The 24,663-nt window shown below is 38.7% G+C and overlaps 1 long non-coding RNA gene across 3 annotated transcripts; it reads right to left on the reverse strand.

The window, feature by feature from the left end:
* Positions 1–18,344: 18,344 nt before the first annotated feature.
* LOC141626395 (uncharacterized) lies at positions 18,345–21,949 on the reverse strand. Of its 3 annotated transcripts, XR_012535978.1 has the most exons (6): positions 21,419–21,949; positions 20,876–21,057; positions 20,685–20,769; positions 20,478–20,584; positions 19,692–19,854; positions 18,345–18,819 (listed from the first exon to the last, which is right to left on the reverse strand). It is a non-coding gene; the product is annotated as an uncharacterized LOC141626395 (long non-coding RNA). The 3 variants fall into 3 exon arrangements; XR_012535979.1 differs by lacking the exon at positions 19,692–19,854; XR_012535977.1 differs by lacking the exon at positions 18,345–18,819 and having other exon boundaries at positions 19,507–19,854.
* Between the last annotated feature and the right edge of the window lie 2,714 nt (positions 21,950–24,663).

Below are 24,663 nucleotides of genomic sequence, written 5' to 3' on the forward strand. Positions count from 1 at the left end.
TATAAGGGACATTATTTTTTCTGTTGATTGTTCAGAACATTTCTTCAGAAAACATCTCATGTTAATACGAACCTGTTAATTGACAGATCTGCCTGTCTTTTGGATACACGTTTACGCTTAACATAACTTGGCCCAAGTTTATCAGCCGATACCTGGTCGACATGTTCTGCAGGTGCAACGGCATGTTCTACAGGTACAACGGCCAGCTGGCCTACCTGTATTATTTTTGCTTCTTCAGCTGTGCTAGTAGCACATAAACCTACAAATTTAAGAAATAGCAAGATCCATTAGCCTGTTATTACGGGTTATACTCGGTGTAGTTAGAAACACAGTACTTGTTTGTTTGTGTAAATTTGAGTTCTCTTGGCTGCCTTGGATGGGTGGTGCACTGGCCATGCGTACAACACTGCAATTTCAGCAGAGCTTGTTTAGGTGGCTTAAAAACATTTCCACAAACATCACCTTCAATTTGAGTACTTACTTGTTTTCCCCTGGGGTGTATTTTTATGGGTAAAACGCCTACGCTTATCCGAGTTTTCCTCAGGCCTTTGTATACAGCTTCGCAACACATTTACATTTCCTGGAGCTTGGAGACTTCCCTGTTCTGTTTGAACTGCTTTGGTTGCTGCCGCACACGGCGGTCCTGAAATAAACAATTTATTTATAGTTTTTTGGTACCGCTGAACAGGTATTACTGTCAGTGCTTTACTGAAAGGATGCACCGTATATTTGTTATATGGAGAGGGATGTAACACCTCTTTTGCGCTGTAATTTTGAGCACCTAGCCGCAACTTCATGGCCTGCTTCAGTTATAGTGGGCAGGCTGTCCACAGCTATTTGAAGCTGCCTTTTGGGCACACGCTTTCATTTAGAACCGTTGCTATTTTCCACCATTCAAGTTTTTTTTCCCAAAGAAGTCCCGCTACAACGACCCCGCCTTTTTTCGACATAATGACTTTTTACTTTTGAAATGAACTTTAATTTGAAACTTTTTAAATGTGACTTTTTCTTAAACAACTGGCTCGCTCTTCACTCGCTCCGTGTTTTTTCGGTTAAAATAATGAAAAATTCAAAGGATAACCTCAAAGTGAAAGACACAAAAATTTACGGGTTTGGAGCAACTTTTTCACGTGAAATCTCGTCATGCCGAAAAAACACGGGTTTGTTTAAAAAATCTTTTTCTTTTTTTGATTCTATTAGTGAAATCAGTCGAGTAACGAAAAACGCCGCATTCAGGTCATGCCGAAAAAACACGGAGCGAGTGAAGAGCAAGCCCGCGAGCGTCCTGCGCGCCCCCTTTTTTGTAAGGCAGGAGAAAGAAAGCCTCAACCAGAACCACATTTTATCCTTTTGCGTGCGGATGTAGTTAAGTGACGAAGCACACAGGCTTAGGTTCTGTTCTATCTCTTCCTCGTTACGAACAAAAAAGTAGAGTTCTTCACGAACCCCAGTTGTACACTCTCTTCGTTCTACGAACTCTTGTTGATTCTGAACTTTGTTCGCGTCTTTTGATTAGCCAGTTTCCAAGGGGGAGAAGCAAGCCGAACCTCTGAAAGATTTTAAATTCCGTAATGGGTAATAAGGAAAGTCATCTGATTACAACAGACAAGTTTCGGAATATTAAAGACCTTTTCGTTTAAAACAATACATTCGTGTGTACAAAGCTTGCAAGGCCAAAATTTAAGACATACCCATTGCATTTCCCCAGTATTGGCGAGACTGTGTGGCATAGAAGTAAGTGCAGGACAAACAATGATTTGAGCGGAAAGTAACAGTCGAATTTGTCCTGCAGATACATAGTTCATTGAATTTTAGTTTTGAAGGCGTTGTCGATTTCTACGATTTGAATAATGTCATAACAGTTACAGGCCGATGTGCCCAATCTTAAGTTAACAAAGGCATCTTCAATTTTTTTAAAACAACTTAATCGTGTTTCAGAGAGTTAGTGTACAACAATTTTTTTACAAAATACTCTGCCAAATAAGTGATCAGTCTGAAAATGCTCAATGTAGCTTCATAGTTCAAACCATAGTGGTTGTTTATTAGTAGGTACTAAGTTGTGGCTTATGTGTTAGGTGTGTGTGAGGTCAGTTTTGCGTTTATTCTAGTGTAGCAACAATTAGTAATGGACATTCCAATAGCATTCCATTATTTCTAAAAGGGGTACAGAGCAACAGGCCATGACAACATGGTTCCCCAATTCCATGGATATTCCTAACAATACCAAAACATAGCTACATAACCTTAATACATAGAAAAGCGTTTGCAAAGCACGGCACAGCGATAGTACATTACAAACTTTTTATTTAAACCTAGGTGTACATTCCAGCTACGCTTGTTTGCTAGTCAACCTTAATGGCCTTGTTTTGGGAGCCGAAACACCTTTTCAAGGGGGCTTGGTATCTTGAAGAAAACAGGAACATGGTTTCTGCTTTCTGGCACCACAGAAGCAGATCCGCCAGTAAAGCGGTTCCGACGCTTCCTAGGTGCCAGTGGTGGGCCATTTAGAGTAGGAATTTGGAAAGCTTTGGCACGAGGAGTGGCACAATCTCCCTCTGCCAGAAAATAGGAAGGCTCTACATGTTCTTTGATCCCTAAAACTCTTTCCTGGATTGTTACAAAGCTTTCTCTTTGCAGGGCACAGGAAACGGGAGCTAATCTAGCCGCTCGTGACCTATGATTGGCGTCAATAATTTCCAGGTTAAACGCAGCTATCATATACTCTACCACCTTCTCAGCCATATTGTTTTTCGCCTTAACCAAGTCAGTGCAACAGTCACCGACAATGCACTTCCCAGGTTTGTTGGTGTTGGGCGTGTCGAGCAGGAAAAAGGATGTAAAGTGAGAAGTGTCATGGTCAACCGTTTCTACATGAGCTCCTTTGAGATTGAGTTTTTGGATTATAGCCCGTAAGACAGTCATGTAATCAAGGGTGACAACTTTAGAGCTAGAAGAATCAGTTTGTTTGTGCTCCTCATACAAAGGGCCCTTACCCCTGCCCTTTTCTAGATGGTCCAAGCCTGTGTACTTAAGTTTGTACAAGGCAGTGCATCTTTCGAATACTTCCTGTCTAGAGTATGACACATCTCTAACCTTAACGTTAAACATTTTCATAAGGCCAATAACAGCCTGTTGAGCGGCGCTTTCACATGATTTAGCTACTGTTGGTGATTGACCACCCACATAGCAGTGAGTTGCTGAATCTAAGTGTTCTTCTACTGAAACAACCACATTGTTTCTACCCTCACCATCAACGGTGTATTTTGGAGGGTGGAAGTTAAGGCAGCAAGTAATCTGCAATAACAGTGGGCCGAATGGTATTACAACTTGGGTGGGGGAACCTGCCATCTGCATCTGAACCGGGAAAGAGCTGGATCATTAGTGAAGTATTGTAGTATTATGTTCTTTAGTTATTTAGGTTTGCAGATGCGCAGTTGGCTAGAAGGTAATGTACTGATTTAAATCCAGTTTAAATTCAGCTCTAAGATTAGTACCTAGGTAAACCTGAATAGCCTTTGGATTGTCCTCTAGTACTATTACCACATGGCCTGCAACGGCTCAAGTTTCAAGTAATGTTTAGAACACACAAAATGCAATCTACAAATATCAAGGCACAAGATACAGTGTTTATTACAAGACTATAGTTTCACCAGTGTCAACAAGCATATGACAGGCAAGGATGTTATCCATTTTCATTTGATCTAGACTTACTTTACACAATTTATACAAAACAACAGACAGATAAACATACCTATAATGGCTAGGTTGCAATCTAACATTTAATCTCTCAAGAATTCAAATTCTGAACAAGACAATCTAAACAGCCAAGCATGTTCACTTATAAATCATATTTTAAAGGAAAACAAGGTAAACTACTGCATTTGTTAAAATTGTAGTCTAACTTTTTCAGTTAAGTTTTACAAGACAGAAGGAATGTTGGTGTTTTAGGCTAGACTATTTTATTTGCAGGCCATAAACTGAAGTAAAATGAACATGCACCGGTGTTGTAGTGCTGGTGGTTGTTCTGTTCAGTGTATGCTGTGTTGTGGATAGTTAGACAGGAAATAGAATGTAATTGCCGAACAATCCCTATTTATAAAACTAAATAGGGAGGTTGCAAACACAATCCCCTAAAATAAGTCCAAGTACTACACCAAATAATCTTCCCATAATTTCAGAAGTCCAACTTTTTTTCCTTTGAAAGTATGGCTGAACAGTTATGGCTAGTAGCTAGTAGTACTACCATAAGACTATTCTGTCTATTGACTGATAGATTAAGTGCATGTTGCAAATGTGTGCATATTGTACACTATCTTCAATTAACGATTTGTACGATTGTGCTTGCGAGTGTTTGTTCGTAGAAGTTTTAGCGGGTTGTGATGCCCGTCGTTGTGTGCACCAAAGATAAAATTTATAATTCCTATTAAAACTAACGGAAGCTAGTGGTAACAGGGTCGAACCACAGGGAGGCGATGCAATTATTAGTTGTCTAATTTTAAGTCTAAGGTAACAAAAGTGGGGGTTTGATTTGATTTGTTCTATACTAATGGCAATAAAAGATCAGTAAACTGAGCTAATTGATGAAAACAGATATTAAAAGGGTGCTAAGATGGTCGGTTCACTTGTAGTTTCGGCGGCAATAAATTAGGTAGGTCTAAAACAAATACGTGAGATGGGAAAATAAGAGGTCCTCTCGGTCCACTCTCACAAGTAGCATTTTTCGATCTCGCTACAGGTCCCTAATATCACTAATGCTAACTTTCGTCCTGAAAAGTGACTCAAAAGACTAAATTAACTTATCTCTCGATCTCATTAATCTAGTCGTCTTAATTAGGTAGGCTATCTCCCTTCCCTACCTTTCGGTCTTTATTGGGTCGGTCAAATCCTAGACATTCAACTAGTCGCGTGCACTCGATTCGTCAAACATAGAAATTAAATTAATTAAAACGAAGGTCATCTCACGAGGCCGGTCGATCGACCAGGAAGCCCAGTCGATCGACCATGGCGCACTCTAGGTCGTCCTATTCTAATGCCGCCTACGCTACAGATTCCCTACATCCTAGCACAAGGGATTTAGCTACTCATACTCATGATAAAAACAGCAATAAACTTAACAATTAAAACATTCGAAATCATGCTTAAATTATCTAAACAAGCGATTAACATAAAGCGATAAATTGGTTTCGGGAGATCTAACCTAGCAATCCTATACTACGAATGAAAGCAACAGAATGAATAATAACACAGAAGAATACCGTGTAAAGGAATTGTAAAGGGAAGATCCGAACCGAATGCAAAACAGAAACTTTATTAAAGGACGAACTAAACTATGAATGTTGAATTGTATTTCGAACTGAATGATGAAACTTGATAGAAAACTCGATAATTATTCTGAATGCTAAAGCTACGTTATATAGGAATACAACATAGTTCTTATTCCAAAACCTAATGTACCATGGGCTTCTTAATTCTCGATGTTCTTATTCACGTCAGAATTAACGGCTTGGTCAATCGACCACACAAGGTAGTCGATCGTCTGCTCTTCACTAAACAGTAGCTGCTGGAACTCGTGATCTGGTCGATCGACTAAGGGCAACGGTCGATCGACTGAAGTAGCTGATACTTGACTTCTAACTTCTCGTGGATTTGTCTTTCGGGCCTCGAAATGCGCACCAAGCTCGTTCCTTGATACATGCATTTTATATAGTCTTTTTAGGCCTTTTTATGCACGTATTTCCATGCTTTTATCGTAGTTTATGCTACGAAATGCCCCGAATATGCTACTTTTGTTTGTTTTGTCTTATTTGCAGGAATGAACCAGAAAGTAGTGAAATCGAGCCTTTTACCGTTCGTTTAGCATGCATTTGGAGGAAGAGTGAATTTGGAGCGGGAATGTAGCTATTTTGAGATGCGCAAAGAAGAAAGATAGCTAGGCGAGCAAAGGAAGAACTTCAAATTGCTAGTGCCTACTTTGGAGAGCCATATCTCGAATTCTACAACAGATATTCAGGTTATTCTAATTGGAGATGAAATATTGTCCTCTTAGCTTTCCAATGCCACCAGAATCACCCTGTTTGCCCAAGTAACGAAGAAATAACAGCCGTTTGAAGTTCAGTGCGCAAAGCAGGAAACTGTTGCTAGAAAGTACTCGATCGAGTAGAATTTTGTTCGATCGAGTCCTTTTTCTACTCAATCGAGTAGTTGCATTTATTGATTTACTCGATCGAGTAGATTTTCTACTCGATCGAGTGGTTTAAGCTTTAGTTTACTCGATCGAGTGGTTTTAAATCACTCGATCGAGTGGATTCTCTTATGGGCTTGGTCTTTTTAGTTTATTTCCGTCATTAGGTTAAATAATTCCTATTTTCTTATAAATAGGAAGTTAGGACGTCAGTTTTAGGGGGCTTCTCCTCTGGAATTTTACCACATACGTTACTTTTTCCCTTTTCCACTGTTGAATATTACTTTCTCATTTCCGGATATTTCTACTGTAACTCTTTCTCTCCCTTTTTCTCCTAATTATTTAATATTTATTATTCTTCCCTTATTCCTTCTTCCTCTTTTATTCATGTTTAGCTAATTACTCTGCTAGGATTAGGTGATTCATTAGACTAATGTTAATTGCTAATTAGTTTATAGATTGGTCGTTGTTGTTTTAGTCTATGTTGATAATCGCTGCTTTAACTGTATCCTGCTAGTTGAGTCGACACAATTAGCCTTTTAATATTGGTAAACCTTGACCTAGACCGAAAGGTTGGAATAGGTGAGACCTGCGGTGAACAATAGGATGCTTTAGTGAGGGCGAAAGTTAAGCTAATAGCATTTTAAGGCGAATTGAGACCGAAAGGAGATATTCGTTGCCCCTTAGACCGACACATCGACTGATCTGTGACCTTAGCTGCAATTGATTGACGTTTATTGATGACCCGAAATCCTAGTTCCCTTCTCCTTCTGTTAATTTCCCTTAATTCTTTCTCTCTTGCCTTAATCTCTTAGTTTAGTCAGAAATCATATTCAAACCCCCACATTGTGACCCGTTACTCATAGACTAAAATTAGACAGATAAATCTCATTTTTGCCTCCATGTGGAGATCGACCCTACTTGCCGCTGACTTCTGTTAGTTGTAACTTAGGTATTTATTTTTGGTACCTGACAACGGTATCAAATTTTGATGCCGTTGCCGGGGAGGCAGCGCAGTTTTATCTGTTTTTTTTTTAGTTTATATCTTGTCTCAGGGAACTTCAGTTCCTTGAGACCGTTCTTATGTCTTCCGTTCTCAGATTTCCGCAGGATGAGAACGAAAGCTTTGGTGCTTATATAGACAGGTTGGAGGAGTTTCTCGAACCAAGACGAGGAAGGTTTTCGGGACTCCAAATATGCCAGTCTATCATCCAAGGAATTAATGCCCCTACGCGAGCATACCTCGAGGCTAATGGTAAGTGGGATTTCGAAGGAATCCCCGTAAAAGAGGTATTAGAATTTTTTGATTGGTTTGCTGCTGAAACTATTAAACCCAATTTCTCTCTTCATGTTGACTCAGACGTGGGGATGGGTGAGACTTTAGAGACCAATCTAGAGGATGCCATAATTTTTTACGAGGACATAAAGGAGACTTCTAGCATGGTTGACAATCCTTTCTATATGGAAAATCTAGAACCCCTTTATGATTCTTTCACAGACAGTGAGGACGACTGGGAGGGTCTCTTTGAGAACTTCCCTACTGACGAGTCTAGCGCTAGGGGGAGTGAGGAGACAATTTTTGACTGTCTTGAGGTTAAATGGGATAGTTACGATGATATAGTAGATGAACCTATTATAGAGGACCCAATTGACCCAATTGCCTTTACCGTCCCTTGCATCTGGGATGAATACCCACCTTCCCCTTTAGCAGACCAGATTCCTCCACCTCACAGTTTTCACCCGTCTGAGCATCCAAATTCTATTCGCGTTATTTTCGAGTCCAATGCTCCTGAGCTTTTTCCACCAGCGATTAATTTGAACTTTTATATTCCGCCCTTAGCTGGAGGGAGGAATAATTTTGTGGATATTTTTAGGAGCTCTCATAGGAAATTTGTTAGACTTAAATGTTATTACATTTTAATTTCCTATGCTATCACTGTTTTATGGTGCTACTTACTGTTTTGTGTAGCACATGCGCGATGCTTGCACTATTTGACAATTCTTTGCGAGCCTTGAGCCGCTTTGATTGGGTTCAATTAGAGTAGTTGGTGAAAAAGAAGGTCGAGCCGGGACTGGTGAAGCTAGCGCTACCCGGGAGGCAACCCGGAGACTTTATTTTACATTTTATTTCATTTTAGTTGTAATAAATGGTTTTCATACCATAGACTATTTCAAATTAAGCTTGTTCTCGTTAGTTTGCGGTCAATTTTCTACCGTTTTGCGGAATACACTGGAGATTACTCGATCGAGTACTTTTTGTACTCGATCGAGAGCTTTTTCTGCTGATTTTACTCGATCGAGTGAAATTTCTACTCGATCGAGTACCTGCAAAAAAAAAAAAAAAAAAAAAAAAAGTTACTCGATCGACCACTATTCCTCTCGATCGAGCCATTTTGGACGACCCATTGCTTGGATTAGCTTCTTGTGACGATGTTTCGAGCTATTAGTGACCTCCCATGTTCTTTGGGCTGGTTTGGGAGGTCCCTTATTCGCGCAATCTTGTGAGCTTTCCGTATTTACTCTCTTTCTCTTTTAGTTTGCATTTCCTTTCCATGTTTTGGTACAATGAGGGCATTGTACGGTTTGGTTTGGGAGGTTATGCATCCATATCTCGTGTCGCATCTTGTTTTTATTGCATTTATGTTATCACATTTAATTTATGTCTGCATTGTTGTTTATTTCCATAAAAATTCAAAAATTCCCTAAAAATTAAAAAATTCGAAAAATTCAAAAAAATATTCACGTTTATTTTTGCATATAGGTTGAGTCGGAACGGTAGATTTCCGTGATGAAATTGCACTATAACTTGTCATTTTACTTGAGCCTTGCACTTTTATTGATAGTTATTAGCTTTGTCATACGCATAGTCTACGAGTTTCTGTTCAAATATAGCTGTCTGTTTAGACTTGACCTGATAAATTGGCAAACTACTTGATAAATTCTGAGTTTTAGAGCCCATAACTGGTGACATTCATGACCAGTTCATTAGAAATTGAGAGTAGTACTCCTTGCATAGCATGTTCATCTTTTTTTGCACTTTTATGACATTCAATTTCTTGTCAAATGCACATATTCGGGTTTGTGGTTGGTGTCACATGCAGGGAGGTCGGTGTTTGCAAATTTCCCTTTCCTTATATTTTCCACCCATTTAGCTCCACATTAGCCAAAACTTGCCTTTTTGACCCATTAGCTACATTCCAAATTAAGCCTGCCTAGTCAAGCTAGTTTAGTATGTTCTTTTGTGGTATGATTTTCCGTCTGCAGTTTGGCTCATATCTCATTGTATGGAGTTGGTGTAAATAGAGGAAGGAGGAAAAGAAAAAAAAGAATTGAAAAAGGAAAAAAGAAGAGAAAACGTGAAAGAAGAGAAAAAAAAATGAAAAATGAAAAAAAGAAAGCTGGTACGTGAAACAGAAGAGAAAAAAAAGAAGTTTGTAAAAAAAAAGAGTTGATTTGTTTCAGTTAGTTCATTCAGACGGTATTAAAAAAGGGAAGTTTGTGACCGTCTGACTCCTCCACTCTTATTCTATATTTTTGAGGAGATTGTGTTTGAGTTTAGTAAGCTTTGTGCCAAATGAAGGGCACTTGTACTTAGTTTTTCAGTCAGTTGAGATTCGGACGGTCTTATATGGTCCTGTTAGGAACTAGCTTGACGCTTTTACCTCCACATTACCATAACTTGTTTTGCCTTTTCTCACCTGAACCTCACTATTCCCATATTATTTGTAAGCCCTCGGCTGTGACGGACATTATTGGTTGGAGTGTGTGCTTTAGTACTTGAATTGTCTTTCATTTTTGTTGCATGCATGCTATGTAGGTCGCAGTTAGGTGATTGACTGTCTTTCCTTCTCTCTTTTACATATAACATTCACCCTTTACTTCATGAGAGAATAGTGACCACGAGAGAGTCCGATTTTGTTGGTCTTGCAAGGAAGATAGGTTGGCTATATTTCTGAACAGCTTATAACTCGTTTGCGTATTCACTGCTTAGCTATAACTGTTAGTTTTTGTTGCATTAAACTGGTTCAAGTAGACAAGTTAAGCTAGCTCTGAGTTATCATTTCCGTTCCATTAGTTGCATTTTAGTTTACTCGAGGACGAGTAAAGGTTTGGTTTGGGGAGATTTGATACATGCATTTTATATAGTCTTTTTAGGCCTTTTTATGGACGTATTTCCATGCTTTTATCGTAGTTTATGCTACGAAATGCCCCGAATATGATACTTTTGTTTGTTTTGTCTTATTTGCAGGAATGAACCAGAAAGTAGTGAAATCGAGCCTTTTACCGTCCGTTTAGCATGCATTTGGAGGAAGAGTGAATTTGGAGCGGGAATGTAGCTATTTTGAGATGCGCAAAGAAGAAAGATAGCTAGGCGAGCAAAGGAAGAACTTCAAATTGCTAGTGCCTAATTTGGAGAGCCATATCTAGAGTTCTACAACAGATATTCAGGTGATTCTAATTGGAGATGAAATATTGTCCTCTTAAATTTCCAACGCCACCGGAATCACCCTGTTTGCCCAAGTAACGAAAAAATGGCAGCCGTTTGAAGTTGAGTGCGCAAAGCAGGAAACTGTTGCTGGAAAGTACTCGATCGAGTAGAATTTTGTTCGATCGAGTCCTTTTTCTACCCAATCGAGTAGTTGCATTTATTGATTTACTCGATCAAGTAGAGTTTCTACTCGATCGAGTGGTTTAAGCTTTAGTTTACTCGATCGAGTGGTTTTAAATCACTCGATCGAGTGGATTCTCTTATGGGCTTGGTCTTTTTAGTTTATTTCCGTCATTAGGTTAAATAATTCCTATTTTCTTATAAATAGGAAGTTAGGACGTCAGTTTTAGGGGGCTTCTCCTCTGGAATTTTACCACATACATTACTTTTTCCCTTTTCCATTGTTGAATATTACTTTCTCCTTTCCGGATATTTCTACTGTAACTCTTTCTCTCCTTTTTTCTCCTTAATTATTTAATATTTATTATTCTTCCCTTATTCCTTCTTCCTCTTTTATTCATGTTTAGCTAATTACTCTGCTAGGATTAGGTGATTCATTAGACTAATGTTAATTGCTAATTAGTTTATAGATTGGTCGTTGTTGTTTTAGTCTATGTTGATAATCGCTGCTTTAACTGTATCCTGCTAGTTGAGTCGACACAATTAGCCTTATAATATTGGTAAACCTTGACCTAGACCGAAAGGTTGGAATAGGTGAGACCTGCAGTGAACAATAGGATGCTTTAGTGAGGGCCAAAGTTAAGCTAATAGCATTTTAGGGCGAATTGAGACTGAAAGGAGATATTCGTTGCCCCTTAGACCGACACATCGACTGATCTGTGACCTTAGCTGCAATTGATTGACGTTTATTGATGACCCGAAATCCTAGTTCCCTTCTCCTTCTGTTAATTTCCCTTAATTCTTTCTCTCTTGCCTTAATCTCTTAGTTTAGTCAGAAATCATATTCAAACCCCCACATTGTGACCCGTTACTCATAGACTAAAATTAGACAGATAAATCTCATTTTTGCCTCCATGTGGAGATCGACCCTACTTGCCGCTGACTTCTGTTAGTTGTAACTTAGGTATTTATTTTTGGTACCTAACGACGGTATCATTCCTTGAGTAAATACTTCACGCCAAATGCAATGCAAGATACTCGGGGACGGATTTAGCTCAATTTCTACTCATTTCCGCATAAATCTGCAATATTACATAAAAATACGAAAGTAGACGAAATGGGGCAAATAGTAGCATAAACTACACAAATGAGCTCTGAAATGCGTGTAAAATGGGCTGTAAAACATCATATTTAGGACACGCATCAAACTTTCCCAAACCAAACCCTTGCTTGTCCCCAAGCAAGAACTAGACTCGATCCTAAAACCTAACGGAACGAGTTTAATCTCAGAGCGAAATGCAAACCGAATAGCCTAAACCAATTTAATGCAATAACCAACAATCAACTAGCAATATGAATCATGCAAACGAGTTATGAAGTCGTCAAAAACTGCTGAACCGTCAACTCTAGAGACTTATCATTATGGACTCTCACGGGTCGCTCAAATCACTCAAATAAGCATAGGTGAAAATATGTAAAAGATAGAAAGAATTCATCTTGTTAGTGACACTCACCTAACTACGACCTATATGAACATGCCTGCAATATAATATGAAAGTAATCTCTACAACCGTACATATGCATTCCAACCAAACAGATGACCATGACACATGCCGAGGTAAATATGGATATGTGAGGCTATGGGCAAGAAGGGCTAAGACGAATTTGGATAAAAACAGAGTTAAAAGCCAAGCTAGTAACTAAGGGAACCAAATTAATAAATCATCCCAAATCCTTGCTCAAAATTCAATCGAAACGGTGCTGATAGCAAGCACAAATCCCACAATCTCCATAATTAAACAACTCCCCATAAGATACAAATGAAATATGGGAGTATAAATCACCAACTCATAAAGATTCAAACCATGTGATTTTTGATTTTTTCTCTTTCTCGGGTTTCAGTCGATCGACCGGAATGGGCAGTCGATCGACCGTCCTCTACAGTACATCACTCTTTTTTTTCTTTCTTTTTCGAATCATTTTTCTTTTCTTCTTCCTTTCTTCCCTTTTTCATCTCTTACCAACATCATCTCAAAATGAGCATTAGCTACCAAAAATGAAATAACAAACCCAAGAATGTAAACTACTAGCTTGACAAATGCAGGCTAAATGTAGGATGTAGTTAACGGGACAAAAAGGCTATTTTTGGCAGTGTGGAGCTTATGGGTAAAATGAGAAAAGGGGACCTATTCCACATGTGTCAACTAACCACAGACCGAATGCACACAGGTATTAAGCAGATTAAGTTCATATTTATGTAAATTTATGTAACATGTCTCATAAGGAGTAACTACTCACAATCCGAGATAAACTGGTCATAAATGTCACCAGTTATAAGCTCTAAATCTCAGAAAATGATGTAGTTTGCCAAAATTTTAAGTCAAGTTTCAAGTTCAGCAAATAATTTAACGAAAAACTCGTAGACTATGCATATATGATTCTACTAATAACATGTCAATTAAGCACGACTTAGGCATAAAACAGATGCAAATGCAATGTCATCATTGAAATACTACCGTTCCGACTCGACCTATATGCTAAAATAAACGTGCAAAAGTTTTGAATTTTTTCAATTTTTCAATTTTTTTGAGATTATTTTGGTATATATAATGGAAAATAAATAACAAATGCAAGACAAAAATGTAAACGTGAATGCAAGCAAATGAAATGCAACGCAAAACCCTTCCCCAAACCAAATCTCACAATGTCCCCATTGTGCAAAATCATATAATGAAGAAAAAGGAAAACGGGAATTTGCGAGAAAATTAAGTAAATAAGGACATGAAGTGAAGCTTGGAAACTCACAAGACTTTAAGCGCAGCAAAAAGGAAACCTCCCCAAACCAGCGTGAGCTAGGAGGTTTCAGTAGGCAGCAGTGCTACCATAGGTACCTGAAAAGACAAACAATACCACGCATGGATCCGAGAAAGCAATGTGGAAGCAGTAATTATGTGCAAAAATTAAAAACGGAAGAAAACGGAAATATGGCGGAAAATTAAGAGGGGGGAAGACTCCCTCAATTCCGCAAAATGACCAAACACATCAGGGGAAATGTCGTGAACAGGTACAGCAGCGACAATGGTCGATCGACCATTGCAGGCAGTCGATCGACCGGAATGAACAGGAACAGAAGCTCCTGGAAGTCGCAACCCAGTCGATCGACCATAGGAGGCAGTTGATCGACTGGAAAAACTGCTGTAACTTTCTGATTTCTTCGAATTAGCTCGATAACTTGAGCTAACAAGGTCTATAAACCTGCAAATACACATAATAACGCGCCCAAAATTGCGCAAAACCCAAAGTAACAGTAAAAAGTATATAAAATCCTAAGCAAACTTATAAAATGCGAAGTCTCGCGCACACAGAACAATAAATAAGAAGTTCAACGAAAGCAATAAAATGTATAGTTTTTGAAAAAGCCTTAATCAACTAATAGTTGATCAAGAATGGCCACGGAATGGCCCACTTACTCGGCTTCTGGCTACTAGAGGTAGCCTCAATAGTGCTCATCTTCTCAGCTGCATTCTTCTTAGCTCCAACATCCGCAGAACTCAACGGATCAACATGTCGGACATCTTCCCACTCAATGACCTTGTCGGACCCGTCAGAATCCAAATCGGACTCCGTCACTTTGACAGGCTCCTCATTGGGCTCCTCATCCGTGCCATAGCTAAGGCATACTAGACCGCGTCTTTGAACTATTTGCTCCTTCACAGCTGGAGCAAAATGCGGCTCTTCCTTCCCCAAACAAGCTCCTACAACATCCAAAACAGAAGAATCTTCCTCCAATTTGCTCCCAATCTGGGGCAGAGGTGTTACAGCAGAAACAGGCATAGAGACAGGCATATCAGGAAGTACAAAATAAGATTTCTTTTCAGAAATTGTATTGCAAGTTATTGGCCGCATGGGGTCTTTCTTCTTAGCCGTCTGGGCAAAGACAATGGAGTGTTTCCCTACCTTAAAGGTCAAAGTCCCAGAGTCAACATCAATAACTGCACCAGCAGTGTGCAGAAATGGTCTACCTAGTATGATAGGTATGTGGGCATCTTCGGCCATATCTAGCACAACGAAGTCAACAGGGAAGAAAAACTTCCCTATTTGCACAGGAATGTCCTCTAAGACTCCTATAGGCTGGACCGCAGAACGATCAGCCATCTGTACGGTCATGTTGGTGACTGCAAAGCTATTCAACTTTAACTTCCTAGCAAGACTCAAAGGCATTACACTAATACTGGCTCCTAGGTCACACAAAGCCTTCTCAATAAGAAAGGTGCCAATATTACATGGGACTGAAAAACTACCTGGGTCTTCTAGCTTATGAGGTGCAGTATGGGTCAAATAAGAACATGACTCCTCGGTGAGTGCGACAGTATGCATAGTTTCAAGTGACTTCTTCTTAGATAAAAGTTGCTTCATAAATTTCATGTAAGCAGGCACTTGATTAACCAATTCAAGGAACGGAACTTGTACGTTTAAGCTACGAACAACATTTTCAAATTTATTAAACGATACCTATTCCTTTGTCGGCACCCATCTCTCTGGATAGGAGGCTGAAAGAAGCAACTTAGCCCTCTCCTCTAAATCTCTCATGCCGGCGTCAGTGGATTTAGGCTAAAAATCCACCACCTTCTCTTTGTTGAAGCTTGAACCCTCTTCAGACCATCTAAAAAATGAGCCATTAATCGTCATCGGGTCATACTTCGTCCCCTGAACTAACCCATCAGCATTTGGGTCTTGCCCCAATATTTTCGGAGTTGTCGTACCCCGAAACAAGTGGTCCCTCAAGTTATTTGGCATTGGAGGACGAAAAGGATCACTATCAGCAGCGTTGTCAGTCGATCGACCATGCATGTCAGTCGATCGATCGACTTCTCAGAAACGATGTCAGTAACTTTTTTTGATCGTCGATCGATCGGTATGTCGGTCGATCGATCGACATACCCGTAATGATCGTCTTTTTCTTGCCATTGTTCGTCACTGCCTTCTTCTTGCTTGGTTCCGCCTCATCTTTTTCAGTGACATCCTTAACCATAGCAGGCCCATCAAGGGTAGACCCACTCCTCAAAGTAATGGCATTAAGAGTCTCCTTTTGATCCGTCTGAGTCGGTAAATGTCCCGGAGCTCGAGTTGTATTCTTGCTTGCTAATTGAGCAATTTGGCTCTCCAACATCGTCATCCCGGCCTCTCTAGCTTGAGATTCCTTCAGCAACAAATTTTTCAATTCGGCAAATTCGGAACCTTGGGACTGCTGCTGCTGAGGAACATATAGAGGCTTTTGGAACTGTTGTTGCTTATGAGGGGGCACATAGTTCTGCTGCTGCTGCTGCTTTGGAGGTTGAGTTGGATTCAAGACATTTTGGCTACTCCACCTCAAGTTCGGATGGGTATTCGGCTCAAAATAAGTATTTGTCTGCCTATAATGTTGAAAGGCAGCACAAGACTCAAATGGATTAGGACAATTGTCTGAAACATGCCCCTCAGCTCCACATCTCTTGCAGACGAAAGGACCGTCTGAAACAGCATTCACATGATAGATCCCTCCTTTTGAAGCTCCTCCTAACTCGTACTTATCAAACCTCGCCGTGAGAGCCTCTAGTGCAGCTACAGAAGGGGATTCAACATTCCTCCTTTGATTTCCCCTTAAATTCCCATACTCAGCTTTATGGGTGGCCAAATCATCAATAATCTTCCACCCCTTAGTCTCTCTAACATTCTCATGGAACCTTCCACTAGCTGCAGCATCCAGGATAGCTCTCTGATCGTCATAGAGCCCATTATAAAACTGATTGCATAGGCTCCACTTCTCAAACCCATGGTGCGGAATGGTTCGCACCAGTTTCTTAAAACGGACCCACGCCTCATGAAAATTCTCATCCGGACCCTGTTTAAAGCTCGTGATCTGAGCTCTAATGGCATTCGTCTTCGAGGCAGAGAAATACTTCTTGTAGAATGCTAGGGCCAAAGAATTCCAGTCAGTGATCCCATTAGCAGCTCGATCTAGGTCTCTGTACCACTCTCTTGCAGCATCACGAAGAGAGAATATAAACATAGTTTCCTTCACATGGTCCTGGGTCACGCCGGTTGGTGGGGGTATGGAACAACAATAATCTATGAATGTCTCCATATGCTTGGCTGCATTTTCATTTGCAGCTCCCCCGAATTGGTTTCTCTCAACCAAGTTGATATAAGAAGGCTTCGGCTCGAATTTTCTGTCTTCCCCTGGTAATGCGAATCCTTTGTAAAGATTCGCAGCTGTCGGCTCAGAGTGACTGCCTATACTCGCTTCTTCAGCCATGACTGGAAAATCTGGAGATGTGACGGTCTCAGCTGAAGAAGTGGAAAAAGGGGATGAATGTGGATCCTCCTCAAATAGCTCGTTCTCGTATTAACTAGACAGAGTACTCAGCTCTTCCTCTGTCGGCAATACTCTAGATGATCGTCTCAACTCACGCAAGGTCTTCTCAATCTCGGGATTGAACGGTAGTAATTTACCACCCTGTGACCTGCGTATAAGAAGAAACTACAAATAGAATATGAGAATTGTTTAAGGAACAGATGTCCCTTAAACTAAGAAAAAGACTAAAAATAAAACAACTAAAAATTTTAAACAATTGCCTCCCCGGCAACGGCGCCAAAATTTGATGCCCGTCGCTGTGTGCACCAAAGATAAAATTTATAATTCCTATTAAAACTAACGGAATCTAGTGGTAACAGGGTCGAACCAAAGGGAGGCGATGCAATTATTAGTTGTCTAATTTTAAGTCCAAGGTAACAAAAGTGGGGGTTTGATTTGATTTGTTCTATGCTAATGGCAATAAAAGATCAGTAAACTAAGCTAATTGATGAAAACATATATTAAAAGGGTGCTAAGATGGTCGATTCACTTGTAGTTTCGGCGGCAATAAATTAGGTAGGTCTAAAACAAACACGTGAGACGGGAAAATAAGAGGTCCTCTCGGTCCACTCTCACATGTAGCATCTTTCGATCTCGCTACAGGTCCCTAATATCACTAATGCTAACTTTCGTCTTGAAAAGTGACTCAAAAGACTAAATTAACTTATCTCTCGATCTCATTAATCTAGTCGTCTTAATTAGGTAGGCTATATCCCTTCCCTACCTTTCGGTCTTTATTGGGTCGGTCAAATCCTAGATATCCAACTAGTCGCGTGCACTCGATTCGTCAAACATAGAAATTAAATTAATTAAAACGAAGGTCATCTCACGTGGCCGGTCGATCGACCAGGAAGCCCAGTCGATCGACCATGGCGCGCTCTAGGTCGTCCTGTTCTAATGTCGCCTACGCTACAGATTCCCTACATCCTAGCACAGGGGATTTAGCTACTCATACTCATGATAAAAACAACAATAAACTTAACAATTAAAACATTCGAAATCATGCTTAAATTATCTAAACAAGCGATTATTATAAAGCGATAAATTGGTTTCGGGAGATCTAACCTAGCAATCCTATACTACAAATGAAAGCAACAGATTGAATAATAAAACAGAAGAATACCGTGTAAAGGAATTGTAAAGGGAAGATCCGAACCGAATGCAAAACAGAAACTTTATTAAAGAACGAACTAAACTATGAATGTTGAACTGTATTTCGAACTGAATGATAAAACTTGATAGAAAACTCGATAATTATTCTGAATGTTAAAGCTACGTTATATAGGAATACAACGTAGTTCTTATTTCAAAACCTAATGTACCATGGGCTTCTTAATTCTCGATCTTCTTATTCACGTCAGAATTAGCGGCTTGGTCAATCGACCACACAAGGCAGTCGATCGACTGCTCTTCACTAAACAGTAGCTGCTGGAACTCGTGATCTGGTCGATCGACTAAGGGCAACGGTCGATCGACTGAAGTAGCTGATACTTGACTTCTAACTTCTCGTGGATTTGTCTTTCGCGCCTCGAAATGCGCACCAAGCTCGTTCCTTGAGTAAATACTCCACGTCAAATGCAATGCAAGATACTCGGGGACGGATTTAGCTCAATTTCTACTCATTTCCGCATAAATCTGCAATATTATATAAAAATACGAAAGTAGACGAAATGGGGCAAATAGTAGCATAAACTACACAAATGAGCTTTGAAATGCGTGTAAAATGGGGTGTAAAACATCATATTTAGGACACGCATCAGGTTGCGTGGCCTGGCCCGCTTGTTTGGTAGTGCTTTTGACCACACTTGTAAACCATTGTGGTAAATCTTATGAATCACGCTAATTATTGACGGTTGCTCGCTATCTTGCAAGGAAACGATGTAGCTAACTTTTTATAGCAGACCGTGGTTTCATTCATTTAAGTTATCAATTACTACGGCATAATACCAGGTGATCTTGCGTAGTTGCTAAAATGCGTTTAATTGCCCAGTGGTCGTGTTTGTAAAGCGACTTAAAACACATAGTCATTAACCCGGCTCCGATGCTGCCCGAAGTTTGTTCCCCCTTTTTACAAATGGTTGGCTACTGTTATTACCGAAGCAGTTGATATTGGTTTTCATTTCATTTGGGCAAAATTGTGTGTAACACAAAATCAGTTCTAGGTATCCTTATAACAAACGACATGTAACGACCCACGTAAACCTGTGTACCCCTTGTTTTTTTGGAATTGAGTGAACTGTATTTGCCAGTGGCACGACCACGGTAACTCCCCTGTAGTTCCTATACCTTTCAATACATAATAATTGTGCTGTTAAGTTTTAACTTATATTTTCACCTTCTTATGCTTTAAGCTTTGGATATAAGGCACCTCGCCAAAACAAGTAACATGCTTAATTTCTTTTGTAAAAGAAATCTTGTACGGTTATCCTAAGAATTGTAGAACAATAATATAAGAAGGTGTTGCCACATTTTTTTACTAATTGTTGTAGGAAGACTTTTCAATATACCTGGGCGTTCCCTGCCCACCGTAAGATTGGACAAGTTGTGCCATTGCAGTGGCATAGTGAGCAGGCACAACTGGACTCATTATACCAGTTTCTATCACTCACGACAAAGTTCCATATTTAATTGGAATTCCCAATCCATTGCTGAAGGCCTTAGCTGAATGGCCTGAAACAAAATTTGATGTATTTCCGATTGTAAGAACCAATCTAAGTTCAAATAATGGCAAGTTTCCAAGTCTGGTTTGGCTGTACTTCTGTTAAATAAGACGCAAAAGTAATAGACCCGGGTCCTGGAGCGCCATAATAATTTGAAATAAATCCCATTCTATAACTCCACAATATATAGTATACGTTGCAAACTCTAATGAACCCCACAAGCCAAATTTGACCTAAGTTCATTCGGATTTGAAATCTTTTAGCATATCACAGGAATTATACGACAATAAAGTGAAGTTCGTTTCTGGGCACAAATTATACCCAGAATTTGGGTAACAACCAACAATTTGTTTTGATGAGCACGTATCGTAAAATTCATTAGTAAGCGTTTAGTTATATCCTAATCTGATATTGCCAAAATGTGCGTACGTAATAACACCCTTGTTAAGGAGATCCATGTCCCTATGCAGGCAATAGAATCGCAAGACAAGGTGAGACTGCGCTACTGTATTTAAAAATGGTATCAGTAACAATAAGGCCAAACATCATAAACGTATAACAACAATGACCCAACTATAGAACTTATGAAATGGCCAGGCATAATTTAAGAGTGCGAGCAATTTGAAGGCTAACCTCATATTTAGGTTCACGGTATCACAGATTCCTCACGGAAGACTCCTCACAGAAGACTCCTCACAGAAGATGCTTAATAATCAATCATTTCACTTTGTTCCGTGACACTGGAAAACAACTAATTGTGAGTCTTTTCGGCCCATGTGAGCAACCAAGGAATAGCCTAGGAGTACCATCCAACATTTTAAAAATTAGTAAACCAGTTACCTGATGTGTGGGAATGATTGTTAAATTCCATATTGAAGTTCAGGGACGTGATGTTGTTTCAATCATTGTATGGGAGATCGCTAGACTGAAAAGCAAGATCAACAACATTAGTACAGAGCTTAGAAGACAGATGGCTATAGTTGTAGGAGACAAACAGGTGCGTGTAAATTACTTGAGATATTAGTCATTACCCAAGTATTAACACAGCCACTTATCTAGCGGTAGCTCTAAAACGGAGAGAGTTGCGTAAGCAGCGCGTGAATCTATTCTAGGAAACACATTTCGACAACCAAGCACTGCTTCGTATCTGACTTGCTTTGAGGGGTGAACTACCAATGAAACAGTCTATTGAGCACGAACAGGTGAACTACCCCTGAAAAAGCACACAATTACACATCCTTTCACCGGAACAGTGAACATGGGATTTAATCAGATTTATCTTATTTGCTCAACAAGAACAAGTCTATATTTTAGAAAATAAACATAGCCACAATCAGTAGTAATGCAAGCTGGCAACGACACGGACACACAGAAACCGCCAAATTTCCAAAAATTCTCCAATTTTCAGCTAAATAATATTAAAACAGTTAGATCAGCTACTAATCCGACTGAGAATTACTTCACGAATACCCGCGAAACCGCCAAAAGCACAACCAATGACTAATTTTCAGCCAAACAATATAAAAACAGTTAGATAAGCGACAAATCCGGCTTATAATAACTGAAAACCTTACCCGTGAATTTCTGGGACAATTGAACCATCTTTATTGAGTAAAGCATTAGTGTATTCGCGAAGTTGACACAATTTGAGGCCGCGAAATTGTTGGGGTATCATCGTTTTAGAGAGCGAGATCAGATCAGAGAGGTTAGGAACATATCAGTAAACAGTTTACCCGCAAAAATCGTAGGCTGCTGTTTTTTCTACACCGAGTACAACACCGGTACACCGACTAAAGGGCCAGTTTATTCTTCAGTAGAAACCGATTTAATTCCATGTTTAAATTGTTGTAAGACCATCCTTGTAGAGAGAATTAGCGATTGATAGGGTCGCGGCTGGGAATTAGGTGAACAATTGAGAGGGCGGTTGGGAATTAGGTGAACAATTGAGAGGGTAAAGTATTGGCAGGCAATTGGGAATGAGTATTGAGGATGGCGCATAAAACTGTTGCCTACTGTTCCAATTCCATGTGCTTGAGATTAAGTTTGAGGTAAGTGGAAAGAGGTATGAGTGGCGTGGATCATCTAAAGAGGAATGAGTGGACTGGATGTTGTAAACTACTGTTGTGGGCTGTTGCTATGTAAGGACTGTTCATAAGGAACCCAAAAGGTGATGTTTACACATTTTAGTAGTTAAGGAGAGAATTCTAATAATTGTATACAGGTTTATCTTAATAGAAAGCTAAATATAATTAAAGAGAATATATTTACCTGATTTCAATATTTTATAACTTAAATAATTCATAAAACTTCAATCAATCATATCGCTTCAAAAGTTCTTCTTTTAAATATATACTAGATTTATTGCCGGTGCGATGCACGGGCCTATTTGTAGTGCTCTATTGTATATAATATAATAAATGAAAAATGTTTGTATGATCGAAACTATGAGCTACCTAGCTTGTTCGTATGGTGCTAAACTCGTGGTGGGATAGATAATATCCTCAACTAATTTAAAATTTATCCCATAGGGGATGTGACATTGTTAGGTTCCCATCTTAAGCTCCTTAAGTATTATGCTCCTATAAATATTTTACTATTTTCAGTTCAAAATACACAATAATACTCAGTAATACAGGTGAACAATAACTTTTCATCAATTTAAAAAGTAACTCTATATTTTGTAAGTTGGAGCATTTGTTTGTTTGTTTTTCACTAAATAAATGATAAAGGTTCCAAAATACCAAATAAAATAAAACTTTACTTTGACTCTATTTTCAATACTCACAAGTCACAATATATACTTATTGCACTAACCTAGTGAGACTAACCACGGTAAAGCTAAGTTAAATAGACTACGTCACAAACTATAGTTATTTTGTGCAGTAAATATTCATAGTTTGACTTCAGCTCATCTGCAAATCGGATTTCGAACATTTGCTATGGAGTACTCGCTCCTTATCACATCAAAGGTAATGTAGGGAAAATTGGAGTATTTAAGAAAAGTGGAAAAAGTAAGGGTAAAGAGGGAAAAAATAGATGAGGTATATAATTGTGGGTTTAATTGTGGGTTGGTAGGTGGGTATGTAATGACATTTTGTGTAAATATCAAATGGGTATAAGGATAACTTGGTAATGTTGTGGGCCAAATAAGAAATGTTACCTTTGGTGTGGTACGTCCGTTTATAGTAAGTGTTACCTTTGGTCTGGTACGGAGGGAGTATTATTTAGGCCGTGTTCGTTTTGACCGAAAACATTTGAATCACACTCAACTAAACTTATAATAACTAAATAGAACTGAACTAAACTGAGATTAACCTGTACTTAACTAATTGAGATTGAAGCGAACTTAATAAAATTGAAATAAAAGGCTCACGATAGAATGAGTGCTAATATTCCTACAAAAATCACAAATAGAGGTTTATTAAGGAAATACTCTTAAATTGGAGATGGAACTACGACAGTAGCCATTTTGATACATACTTCGTTGTCTTTAATCTATCTATTACAGTATTCTTTTAAATAGCGTGATCCTCGTTGTAACTTTTTAAAAAAATACACTTGATATATTACCAATAAAATATGATACTCCATTCATTCTTTTATATATTTTATTGTTATTTATCGAGACATTCACTTTTTTCTTCAATTTCTCTCAAAATGAATATCCTCTTATATATTTCATTGTTACTTATCGAGACACTCACCATTTTCTTCAATTTCTTTCAAAATGAATGAGTAAATAATATTAAATGTATACCTGTATTACTGAGTATTGTTGTGTCTGTCTGAAGCTTCCTTTGGTTTCGTTTGGTTGCTTGTATGACGGTGGTCCTGGGAGGTGTCGTTAGGTGAATCGGGTGTCTTTTTTCGGTCTTGCATTGTTGGAGCTTGTGTCCTCCACAAATTAGTGTGATAACATTTGTAAATCTCTTACAGGTTCACAAGGGTATACTTCGTATATTTAATCAGTTGATTAACGTTTACCTAATAACGGTTGGCTTGCTAGAAAGTTTGACGTTATTATCATACAGATGGAGGTGATCAACTGGTCCCTAAAGGTCACACCTATAGGACGTGTTTGAGAAATGTGGTTATAGAAATATAATTACATTGATGCCCAAAATGACTAAAAAGTTAGTCAATGTGTTGATGAGATAATTATTTAATGAAAATTAAATAATATTAAGTTGAGACAATTAATTAATCATTAATTCGTAAATTAAATATAATAAGTTATATTTAAATTAAATATATATAAGGTTAGTTTGGACGAATTAATCTGTTAATTCGTAGTTAAATATAATCAGTTGTATTTAATATCAACAAGTTAAATGTGTCATAGTGGTAATAGTGAGGGTACACAAGCCAAGAAGTCATGGGTTCGATCCTCACTAGATGACAATTTAACACAAAGGTAAAGAATTATTTCTACCCTAATGTTTTTTCTTGACCTTGCCTCCTCTTTCTCATCACAAGAACACAAAGACAATTAAATTTTACAGGAAATTTTAGATTGATTTCTAGCATAATCAAAGAGCATATCTCAGATCGTTTTTGATGCAACTAATAGGCAAATATCAATTTTGATATTGTTCTTAGGCCATATTTGCCAGGACCAAAGGTTATTTCTGAATCCTTTACTCTTGTTTATGTATTTTATTTTATGACCATTGATCATCTTTATTAAATCGTTATAATCCTTCTAGTTTAAGGGAAGTATACAGATTTTTTTCCCACAAGTGGTATCAGAGCACTAGGCCACGTTTTTGATTTTGATGATTTTCATAAAAATTGTATGTAAACAATAACCTTATTCTCG

Source organism: Silene latifolia, chromosome Y (assembly GCF_048544455.1).
Source record: "Silene latifolia isolate original U9 population chromosome Y, ASM4854445v1, whole genome shotgun sequence".
Taxonomy (NCBI): domain Eukaryota; kingdom Viridiplantae; phylum Streptophyta; class Magnoliopsida; order Caryophyllales; family Caryophyllaceae; genus Silene; species Silene latifolia.